General features: G+C 39.9%; 1 protein-coding gene across 3 annotated transcripts in view; it reads right to left on the bottom strand.

Moving 5' to 3' along the window:
• The window catches only part of LOC131239966 (actin-related protein 3), a 97,799-nt gene that overhangs the window by 21,766 nt on the left and 63,637 nt on the right, over positions 1–12,396 (bottom strand). The gene's annotated exons all lie outside the window — the stretch shown is intronic.

Genomic DNA, 12,396 nt, shown 5'->3' with positions numbered 1-12,396 from the left:
ATAGCTAAACGAATGTTTGTCGCAATCCCAAATGAATTGGGAAGTTAAGAACACAGAGTCCTGGTAGGAAGAGAAGTCTGAAAAGTATGGAGTTCCAAGAAGACACACAAACATCTCTCTTTTTCTTCTTCTTCTTTTTTTTTTTTTTTTTTTTTTTTTTCTTTTTTGAAAGAGAGAGATACTCAACAAGAATCTGCGACAAGCATCCCACGATGCTTCTCTTGTTCCCCCACATCCCTGTCATGAAAACCGAGATTTTTAGGGTTTCCACCCGACCACCCCCAACAGTAACCAGGGGACTTCCCAGGGTCTCAAAATCATTGAAAAGAATGGATTCATGATCCTCACCACCCAAATATCACATGTTCAAGGAATGACAGCTTCAAACCAGTCCCAGCCATCCTTCCTTTTAAGGGGCATTTGCTGACATGTAAAACTATACTAATCCTTGATCCGGACCCTTTACAAAATCCAGATCATCCCAAGTCACATGCAGGTACATCCACAGCAGCAGATCAAGCCTCAATGACCATAATTGACAAGTTCCAAACTCTGAGCCGCTCAGATGGTCAATCCATCGATTCTATACCAGGGCCTGCAGCATCCCAATTTCCCAAGCACAAGCTTGATGAAGATTTGAAGCACCAAAAGTGTCCCTCATAGCCAAATTTCCATATGGGTACCAAAATAATTTGCACAATCAAGGATCAGCTCTCTAGTTCATCTTCCACATCACTAGATGTCAATCCAAATGTTCAGAAGTACACCAAGCCTGCCTGCAAAATAGGAGTCAAAGGTCCTGATAAGGCACGTTGCTGGCAATAGCCAGCCCATGACACACCCTCCACAACAAAAGCTCCATGATAGTGACACAACCTCAACGACTAGTTACTATCATTGCCTAAAAATGGGAAATGTGAAACATGATTCTTATCACTTCCAACAGCCTCTGGATCCTGTAAAAGGGGGGAAGACCACCAACTTCCACAACATTCATGTCATCCGATGACATCTAGTATATCTTCCGTGACATTACTTGCAACAACTCCCAAAGTTATTGTTTTAAACACTTTACGAGTCTAGAAGAGTTCAAGATGCACGCCCACTTTCTTTTTTTCTTTTTCTTTTTTCTTTTTGTTTTGAATGATGACTAAATTCGTGAAAACTAAAAAAGCAGAAACAACAATAACAAAAGTAAGATGCGACAGTCTTGTCACCTCCCCTAGAATATATATATAGCCACCATGGTGTTTGTATGACATCCCATCCATCCAACAAGATTGTCCCACCATAAAAATAGCATGCCCCAAAAATCAGGGATATCCAACCATGAAAATGGGATGCTCCATGTGAATGTGCAGTTTTTAAGCATTGTTTCATGGTTTTCTATGGTGTACCCCATTTAGTAGTTCGATCAACCTGATCTTTGGGGCATCCTATTTTCATGATGGGATAATCTTAATGGACAGGCAAGATGTCTTGCAAACACCATGGTGGGCCCCGCACACAAACCAGTTGGATGTACAACTAGTTGTGTGTGTGTGTGTAGCAAAGAGACGAGATCCTATCAAGCTTGATTGCGAAAATCCCCACTCCAGCCTCCAGAAAACTAAAAACCAGAGGATTTTGAATTCCGATCCGCAAGCGCCCAACTGGTGATCATAGACATGATTTTATTTCTTAAAGCTACACCAAGCATTAGACATGATCTTACTTCTTAAAGACACACCAAGCACCAGTTTGTCATTGAAAATCCTGTCATTCCCCTTCCAAATCCCTCATTGAACCCTGGAATGCAAGGGTCCAGATAGAGTTCTTCCAACCTTTGAAAGGCACTTTGAACCATTCAATGACTGTTCTAATAGACTCATTGAGTCCCTGATGCATGCCAAATTTCACAAAAAGAGAACCCGAATCTCCTTAGTCACATCACAATTAATAAAAGAAAGTGATCAATTGTTTCCTCTTCTGACATGCACACCACCCATATATTTGACAACAAAAATCTTCACTTTTAAGGAAACCCAACATTAGAATTTAGATAGCCACTGCAATGGAGAAGCTGGAGTCTTCCACACTTTTGCACACTGAGGAAAAAATATTTTCCGTATCAACCATTCTTGAGAACATCAACCTCGCCAAGAAAGACAAATTTGGAACCACTTCTAAACCTTTCTATCATCAGTGGAGCTATCCAACTGCACATCCGCCGATCTTTTAAGAAAATCAGCAAACAGAACTGATTCCTCAGCATCTAGATTGCTCCATAACCAGATAGTCCACACCACTGCACTTCCCAATAACTTGAAGCAATCATGAACCATTTCACCCTTATCCATAGCAAGAGAAAACAAACACTGACAAGAGAGCGCCAAAGGGATATCATTTTTTCATGCATCCAACCAGAAACAGAATTCATCATCCTTGCCAAGTAGTGAGTGCCATTTCCCACTTCATCCTTCTTTTAACAGGATGTCCCTATCATTTGCCCTTGCATGGTGACCCATCTTGCTAATATCTTTCCAAATCATTGACCCATTCGATCTAGATCCCTTACCCGGGAACAACCACCTTCAATTTCACCGTATTTACCTCCAATGACTTTCCTCAACATCTCCTTGCCAAATCTGCATAACCATTTACTTAGACGTGACAAATTTCTATCCCTGACATTTCCGATACCTAGCCCTCCACTAATGGACTTCTGCACATCCTTCCACCTAACAGGATGAAACTTATGATCTGTCTCATATCCCTGCCAAAGGAGTTCCCTTTGAATATGCCCAATTTTTTAAGCCACAAAAGCAGGGATCTTAAAAAGAGATAGGAAATACACCAGAAGGAATGATAGAGCTGCCATAATGAGAGCCATTCTCCCTCCTAGAGAGAAATACTTACCTTTCAAACGAGCAAGATCTTAGCAATTCTCTCCACAAAAAGGTCCCAAAACACAACCAATCTTGGGCTTTCCACCAATAGGGAGACAAGATGCATATACAGGGGGCTAACATCTTCACAATCAATACTACTAGTCAACTCCCGATCCAAAGGTTGGTCCAAGTTAATTTTGCTTGCATTCAAGAAAAAAGAAACACACCTTACAAAGGGCTGTAACAATTGTAACTCTCTATTTCAAGTTAATAAAATCTCAAAGCCCATCATTTTTGCAACTTGAAGCATGTCATCACAGGATATACCTGCATTAAGGGCTTTTAGGGTTGACATCTTAGTCAACCTTTAGGAGACTCGTTGAGTTAGTTCTGGAAGCAACTTAAGGCCTAACATGGGATTATTTAGGGGAAGATCTAGTGGATGGTTTTGACTTGTTTTGGGTTTTATGTACCCTGTTAAAGAGGGTGTTCTCCGTGTTGTTGATCGTTTTCTTGGTGGGATTTTCTGAGAACAATCTTCTCTTAAATTGTCAATTCCTAGAGGCAAACTGTTCCTCTTGTTTAAACCAGCATTTCAAATAGCGCCCGTAGCGTAGCGGTAGCGTACACTACATAGCGTAGCATGGCCGTAGCGCTACGTAGTGTCCTAAAAAGCGTAAATCCCTCGTAGCGTACGCTAACAGGGTCGTAGCGTACGCTACAGCTACGTAGCGCGTAGCGTCTGTAGCGTGAGCTACAATGTATTTTTTTTTACTATTTTAGTTTTTTTTTTTTTAAGGTTATCTTTGTTTCTAATGTTGAGAAATGTGACACTTGTATTGTACTTGATACTTTTAACCTATGGGATTTTTATTTCTTTTCATAATTGTGACTTGTGGTTTCAATTAGTCATTATTAATTAAAGTGGTTTTGCTTATAAAGTTGTTGATGTGATAATTATTTGATTTGACTTATATATGCAGATTGGCTTTTGATAAATGATAACTAATAACTTTTTTGAACATGCTTATAATTGATAAAATGAATCATCTTTTAGGCATTTTTATATTTTTTTCCTTTTTTTTCACTATTTATTATATTTGTCCTATTTTAAAATTAAAAAATAGAAGTATCGTGTAGCTTACGCTACACGCTATAGAGGGTTGAGTGCTACGTATCATGCTACCGCTATTTAAAACACTGGTTTAAACAATGGGAATTATATTAAACAAATGAAGGTTTGAAGTATGTGAGGATAACCCAAAAGAGATGACGAGTGGAGAAGAAGTGTGAGTGGAGAGAAAAGGAGGATAGGGAAAAAGCAAAAATCAAGGGAGACAGTAATGGGGGTTCGAAGGACGTTTCTTCCAGAAATGCTAGGGGACGAGATGTAGATGCAGGATATCGAACAAAGAGGAAGAACAGGTCTACTCCGGGTGTGAGGCAAGGAATAGAGAAAAGGGGAGACGAGCGACTGGAAGCAGGTTCGCCAAAAAAAGCCTATTTCATCTAGGAAAGAAGCGCTAGCTACATAACTCTTGGAGCTTCCAACACTTTTCGTGGTCGGATTTCCAGAAGGGTGGCTTCTGATCAATTTTGTCAGTGCTCAGTAGGGTCGGAAACGTCATCGAAGTTTGCATCCCTCGTGATCGAGATTCCTCTCGCTATAGTGGGTTTGCATTCATTTGCATGAACTTGGATGAAGAGGTGGAAAAGGCAATTGATATGCTCCACGGTAAGAGTTTCAGGAGGATTAAACTCAAGGTTCAAAGGGCTCATTAGAAATTAGAAGAAGAAGATCAAAGGGAGAGAAGAAGCACCATTAGAGAGAAGAGAGGAAGGAGGCAACCAAAGGGTTTGCTTTTCATTCATTAATAGTTGAAATTCGTGTTTAGGGCTTTACCCCACTTAAATAAGCAAATAAAGACATAAAATTACTAAAATACCCCTAGAATAAGCAAATAAAGATATAAGATTACTAAAAGACCCTTAATTAAGTCAAAAAATGCACAAATAACATAAGTATGGGAAATTTTGTGCGCTCGGTCTTCTTTCTCCAATCTTCCTTCACATGTGTCTTCCCTAAGTGGGGTCTTCTATATGTCCAATCACATGTGAAAGGTCTTCAGTATCCTCAATATTCGCCTATCCACAAGGACGGCACTTGTGGTTGGCGCTTTCTTCGTTGGTACACCTTGAATGCACTTGTGTCCGCATGACAGTAATGGGGGTTCGAAGGACGTTTCTTCCAGAAATGCTAGGGGACGAGATGTAGATGCAGGAAATCGAACAAAGAGGAAGAACAGGTCTACTCCGGGTGTGAGGCAAGGAATAGAGAAAAGGGGAGACAAGCGACTGGAAGCAGGTTCGCCAAAAAAAGCCTATTTCATCTAGGAAAGAAGCGCTGGCTACATAACTCTTGGAGCTTCCAACACTTTTCGTGGTCGGATTTCCAGAAGGGTGGCTTCTGATCAATTTTGTCAGTGCTCAGTAGGGTCGGAAACGTCATCGAAGTTTGCATCCCTCGTGATCGAGATTCCTCTCGCTATAGTGGGTTTGCATTCATTTGCATGAACTTGGATGAAGAGGTGGAAAAGGCAATTGATATGCTCCACGGTAAGAGTTTCAGGAGGATTAAACTCAAGGTTCAAAGGGCTCATTTCGACCCTAATGTTAAGAACTGAGAAGGGGAAACAAGAAGAAGATAAAGGGGGTAGTTGGTTCAAAGTTTGTTCTAGGTTACAGGTAAAATGCGCAGCCACTTAAACAATATGGTTCTCTTTGCCGAGGAAGGAAACTTAGTGTCCTTTCGAGATGTTGTAGTGAGGACATAGCAAACCCAGCTTTCGCAGGAAGGAAGTGAAGTCGGGCCAAAAATACAAAGGAGAAACATATTCCTGAGTCTCCTCAGGAGAAAAAAGAAAGAAACAATTTAAAATGGATTTGAACAAAGAAGTCCTTTGTTGGGTTGACAGTTCACATTAGACTGGAAGTTACTGACAAAGCTTGAGTCTATCCAGCTACACGTATTGCTTTTATTATTTCCTGCAATGGTCTCTGATCACAAAAGCCACTCCTGGCACCTCCTTATCTCAAATCCAACACTGGGTTGAAGATCGTTGCAACATATCAGAACCAAACTTTATAGTGAAGCCTATCGAATCTAATGAGTTTGGATTCATTTCAAATCTAAGGTGGATTTAAACAGAGCTTTGTTGGGAAGCTTATTGTTCAGTCAAGGACCTATCAAAGATTTTACGAGCTGGTCGAAGAAAACTCATTTCGGTAGGGAGGAAGTTTGGTGCTGAGTTTGGGGATTTCCCATGGAGTTGTGATTTGCAACTTCTTCCTTGTGACTTGTTCCTATTTGAGTGAATTGGTGGCCATCGACCTAGCGACGAAAGACAAAGAATTGTTTGGCATAGCTCGTCTACGTGTGAAGAAGCGAAGCTCCACCAACATTGCTTTTATCAAGGATATCGTTGGAGAACACGATTGGCATTGAACGTCCAAAGGGAAGCTTCTTGGGGGAGTCCTCTGCGGTGGGGGGAAGTATGGAGCAACCGAGAGACCGGTGATGTGTCGATGAAGCCCAATAGTAGTTGAGTGATGGGTGGAGTACCTTCCCAGTGCTCTGGACCCCTACCAAAAGTTTCTCCGATCTCGTGCATGTTTCTGATTGGTGGTTCAATAGTAAGCTAGCCTTCCTCTCGCTGAAGCAGCAACAAGTCAATTTAAGGAATCAAATTATGGGGATGACCATCGAGACAAACAAACAATTTCAGATAGAGAATCAATTTTCAACGATATACTAGAGAAGCTTAACAACGAGGCTCTAGCAATGGAAGTTGTGATTCCTAAGGACAATCTCTTAGAGGATGCCTTGCTAGTTACTCTGTTGTGTGCTTCGAAAGGTTTGAATAATATCAACATTGTTTCTCAGGCAAAGGCAATAAAACACCCCATTGATCAGTCCAATTCAAAGGCTCAAGTCCTTGGTCTAAGGATGTGCTCAAAAAGGTAGGAGGTATGTTTAGGCTGTCCTTTGGAGCTAACGAGGATGTTCATGATTTTATCCAATTTGTCTAAAGCAAAGGAGATCAAAGGCCTCACAAAGATCAGCTGTCTAAGGCCACGAAGCCTCCTAGGAGTTGGCGAGAACTTTTGAGCTTTAAGTGTTCAATTAGTTACGATTCTTCAAGCAAGTCTAATGGCGGCAAAAGGATTAGAGTTGGCAGAGCTGGGATCAATGTTAGTTCTTTCTTGGAATATCATAGGAGTGGGTTGCAAGCTTAAGCGGGCCCAAGTGAGGAAAATATGCAAGAAGTCAAAGCTAGACATTATAGCCTTGCAGAAGACGAAGCTTCAAAATTTTGATAAAGGTATGTTGAATTTCATTTGAGGAAATCAGAATGTTGATTGGGTTGCTTTAGATGCTTCCAGTTCTGTGGGGGGTACTTTAGTTGCTTGGAACACTGATTTGGATCTGCCTCATTTTTGGGCTCATGCCTTAAATAAGCTAGCAAAATGGTAGGACAACATGGATTTCACATAGTCATCAAGGTGGGCCATCTCTCTTTTTTTTCTTTTTTTTTTTGGATGGGGGAGGGGATGGCACACGCAGTTAGGTTTACATGTGAGTTATATGATGCTCCACCTGTTTTAAGTCATATCTCGAGTTTTGTTCGTACAGGTGGGCCCATTGGTTTCATGATAAACACTACTGTCAACATTGGCCCACTTCGGACGAACCATGCAAAATAATAATAATTATTATTATTAATAAATAAATAAATATTAGATGATCCTAACCCTCAAATCAGCATTTATCAGTTAAATATATGAGATGTTGTCGTGCTTCTTTTATTAGTTATCGAATTCAAGAACACAAATCGAAGTGTTCGGATTATTCTATTAAGAAGAATATAGTACACGGTCCACCAATTGAGAGATCATGTTTGAGAGATGTATATGACTTGGGCATAGGTGTGTGTGCCAAATTTGGTGGCATGAGAATAACAGGTTTTGTCTCGTACTCTACAAAAGATAGAAATTGAGACAATAGGGGTAAATATGATAAATTGCCAATTTTCAGACATTTATGGTTTGTGTTTACCAAATAGGTTTTTACGGGAAAAAAAAAAAAAAAAGTGCTTAATTTCAAATATCAAGACTTTTTTCTAACAAACTACCAAACAGATTTTTCAATACTTAAATAAGTAATAAAATTCGGCACTCGAATTAATTTTCAGACCTTATTTTTCAGTTTACCAAACAGCACCTAACTCTCATCAAAGCAGCCTTTTCAAACATGCCAATTTATTTTGTCTCTCTTCGAATGCCCAAAATCAGTGCTTGATAGACTCGATAAATTGAAAAGAGACTTCTTGTGGAAACGGGCCAAGGAAAAGAAGAGTTTAATTTACTCAAATGGGATGAAGTTTGCAGGCCACTTAATGAGGGAGGGGCCCGTTTGAAACAGATGGGTCTTATGAATGTAGCCCTTCTTGGAAAGTGTCATTGGAGGTTTGGTTCGGAGGCGGGCAAATTATTGAGGGAACTCTTAGTTTTCAAGTACGATACTCAATTGGATGATTGGAGCATAAGATCTTCCTCTCTCTACTGTGCTTCTCATGTTTGGAAGGTGATTGTCTCCACCGAGCAATTGTTTCGGGGAAGAATCTCCTTTTCTTTTGGAAAGGGAAATCGCATTCATTTTTTGGTGGACATTTGGTGCAGGGACAACCATTACAAGATCTATTCCCGAGTCTCGCTAATCTTGCGTTGGACCATTATATTCTTGTCAATCAATGTTATTCCATAGGTGAAGGGTTTGTTGTTTCTCCTCCTTTTTGGAGAAATTAGTTGGATGAGAATTTAAGGAGTTTCTTCGCCTTCTCAATCATCTAAAGCTTGCCATGCTTCGTGTCCTGAAGAAGACTCAATAGTTTGGAAAGCCCACAGCTCCAGTGGTTTCTCATTGCAATCATTTTATAGATTGATCTCAAAGTCGTCTTCTTCGCTGTCCTTTCCTTTCCGCCATTCGTCTTATGAAGCCCCTCCAAGGATTACGGCTTTTGTGTAGCTTGTGGGGAGGAGGAGATACTAACCATTGATCTCCAAAGGAGGTCCCTCATCATTCCCAACATATGCTTGTAGCGTATGGGCTATGTTTAAATTATCGGGAATAATATTGAATTATCGCCGATAATATCGGTTTCGTTGCACCTGTGATACTGAATACACAAGTATTCATTTCCCTTCCAGATGCCTGCAACATCTCACCAATTTTATCGTTGGAGCCAACAAAAATGAAAATATCATAGATAAAGTCGCCCTTACCACCTTCAATGACTATAGCCAACTACACGCACCTGCGTAAATCAACGGAAAATTGAAAAGAAAAAGGAGGTGAAATGAGCCATCCTCTTCTTCCTCCTCTGTGATATGTGTAACTCCACAAAAAAATATAGAAAAGAAAAACTTCTTGCATGCAACGTCTCTCTCTCTCTCTCTCTCTCTCTCTCTCTCAAATTAAACGAGCCTTCATTTCTAATATAAATTTATGTCATTTTCAATAAACGAATATTGCTATGTAATTAAAAAAAGAGTTATATGATACTCAGGTGGTGTATGATGCTTGATACACCAACACTCAAAAATTGTCCAAGTGGCATGTATGTGTGCATTAAATCATGGTCGTATGGTTGGATGGTTTGATGGACGGATGGATGTATGGATGTTTGGATGGATAGATGAGATGAATGGATGGATGTTTAAATAAATAGATGGGATGGATGGATGTTTGGATGATGGAATGGGATGGATGGTTGTATGGGTGGATGGATGTTTGGATGGATAGATGGGATGGATGGATGGAGGTTTGGATAATTGGATGCGATGGATGGATGGATGGATGTTTGGATGAATAGATGGGATGAATGGATGTTTGGATGGATAGATGGGATTGATGGATAGATGTATGGATGATTGGACGGGATAGTTAGATGGTTGGGCATATTGATGGATGGACGTGTAGATGGATGAATAGTATGGATGGTACAGTTGGATGGATGTGATGGTGGGATGGATGGATGTTTGAATGTATAGATGGGTTGGATGGATGGATGTTTGGATGATTGGATGGATTGATAGATGGGATGGATGGATGTAAGGATGATTGGATGGAATGGTTGGTTGGATAGATGGGATGGATGGATGTTTGGTGATTGGATGGGATGGTTGGATGGATGAATGGATGGATGGATGGATGGATGGATGTTTTGATGGATAGGTGGGATGGATGGATGTTTAGATGATTGGATGGGATGGATAGATGCATGGGATTGATGGATGGTTGGATGGAGAGATGGGACAAATGGATATATGTTTGGAGGGGATTGTTGGATGGATGATTGGATGGTTAAATGGATGAGATGGTTGGATGAATGAGATGGTTGGGTGGTTGGATGAATGGATGGATGGTTGGATGGATGGATGGTTAGATCATTATGTATGCGTATTTTGTTTATAAATTATATGCTTATTTATGTATGGATAGACAAAGTATGAATGCATTTTGCATGCTTGTTTGCTTGTTAATTAGTTTAATGAAATTTAAATGATTGTTGTGTTACCATTGGAGTGATTTCCTACGACAATACATACTTTTAGGCCCCCATTAAATGGAAACTTACTATGTATGCATTGTTTTTGTAATTTTTTATTCATAAATATGCAAATATGTGTGTTTTAGCATGTCCTAAAGTTTCAATGAATAATTCCACAATCTTCCCATGTTTCCCCTGCATTTCCAATTATCGGCGATATTACCGGTGATAACGATATTGTTTTTGTATCCCTGGCCAGTGAAACTTGTGGCGATACTGACAACTTGAACACTGTGTATGGGAGATGCGGAGTCAATTGACCATCTTTTCATCCAGTGCCCCATTGCTAGAAACTTTTGGGAGCACTTCATTCTTCTCTTCCATATTTCATGGGTGATGCCAAATTCAGTTTATCATCTTTTGTGGGCTCGACACGTAGGTGTGGTAGGTAAATCTCAGTAAGCTATTTGGAGGCTTGTAGCATTGGGAATCTTTTGCTTTATCTGGACAGATTGGAACAGACATTTTCAAAACAAGGGATCTTCAGTTGAAGAGGTTATTTGTCTAGTGAAAATAGTTGTTTCGGAATGGGCTTCCCATGTAAAAGTAGCAAAGTCTGCTAAGCTTTCCTCTTGGTTTTTATCCTAGCGTGGTGTTGTATTCTTTCCCCATCTTTTGACGGGTCTTTTAATAAATTTTCGGTTTTTTTTTTTTTTCAAGAAATAACAATAAATTTATTAAAGAAATGCCGAAGCGAAGGCTCAAAAAGGCAAGGAAGCCGAAACTTCCATAAAATACACCGCCCAATCCGACACGATCCTTTTAATCCTATAAATCACTACATCCTCCCTTTCTATGATATTCCGGAAACAACGGTCATTGCTGGACCCACAAAATTGCCTACAAGCAACCGCCACACTGCTTTCCTCTCCTTCCCTCCACCCTCACCATGCTAAGCCTAGAGAAGCTCCTCTACTGATTTAGGCATTACCCAAGAAATGCCTAAAGACGAAAGAAAGAACTCGCAGATTGTAACATTGAAAGGACAATGAATAAATAGGTGATCAATCGATTCTTTGTTTCCCAGTCACATACGACAGATGTTAGGCAACACGAGCACTTGTATAACAAATAAATTTATTTATTTATTAAGAAAATCCTAATAATAAATTTTCAGTTCTCTCACTCAAAAATTAAAAATTAAAAATTAAAAGAGAGAGAGAGAGAGAGAGAGAGAGAGAGAGAGAGAGAGAGAGAGTGAGTGAAAAATGTTCCTCTTGTAATAGCATTACTTCCCAATTGATTTCTTTCAACATAAATTAAGGTCTTTAGATCCTGATAATATGGATAAGAGGACTGATTTGAAAAATCAGCCCCCAATTTTGCAGCATGGTTATGCAGTTTCTAGTTGTGTATTTTGGTTGCTCTATGGAGGTTTATCTTCTCTGGGTTTCGTTTCCAAGCTGTGAGGTGGCTGCATAGGCTAAACCAAGTACCTGCACAGGTCAATCAAAACATCTGATAATGCATTTCTCAGGGAAAGAAGTCGAACAATATTCTCCCAAGTCATTCCCACAATGTTTGCTAAGATTATGAGTAGTTCATGCAATGAGTCTCAACGACTACTAAACCGCTTATATAGAACTTTGCAAACAATATCATAAGGCATGATGTCTAAATCTAAACCCATGTTAGTTATGTTCAATTTGCTTGCAAAAATAATATAAGAGTTGATGCATACATCGTCAGACCATCAATGAAGAATGCATTCCTTTGGAAAACCATCAAACAGAAACCAACTCTGAATGCTATAATCATGCCAAATATGCCACAAACAGCATGCTGAATGCCACTACTATCTGATGCTCTAAGAAGACAACAGCCATTCGGCATCGTTTGTCTGACAACAGAACCAA

Source organism: Magnolia sinica, chromosome 3, assembly GCF_029962835.1.
Source record: "Magnolia sinica isolate HGM2019 chromosome 3, MsV1, whole genome shotgun sequence".
In the NCBI taxonomy this organism is placed as follows: domain Eukaryota; kingdom Viridiplantae; phylum Streptophyta; class Magnoliopsida; order Magnoliales; family Magnoliaceae; genus Magnolia; species Magnolia sinica.
The sequence above is the reverse complement of the archived record's forward strand: the minus strand, read 5'-3'. Positions and strand labels throughout refer to the sequence as shown.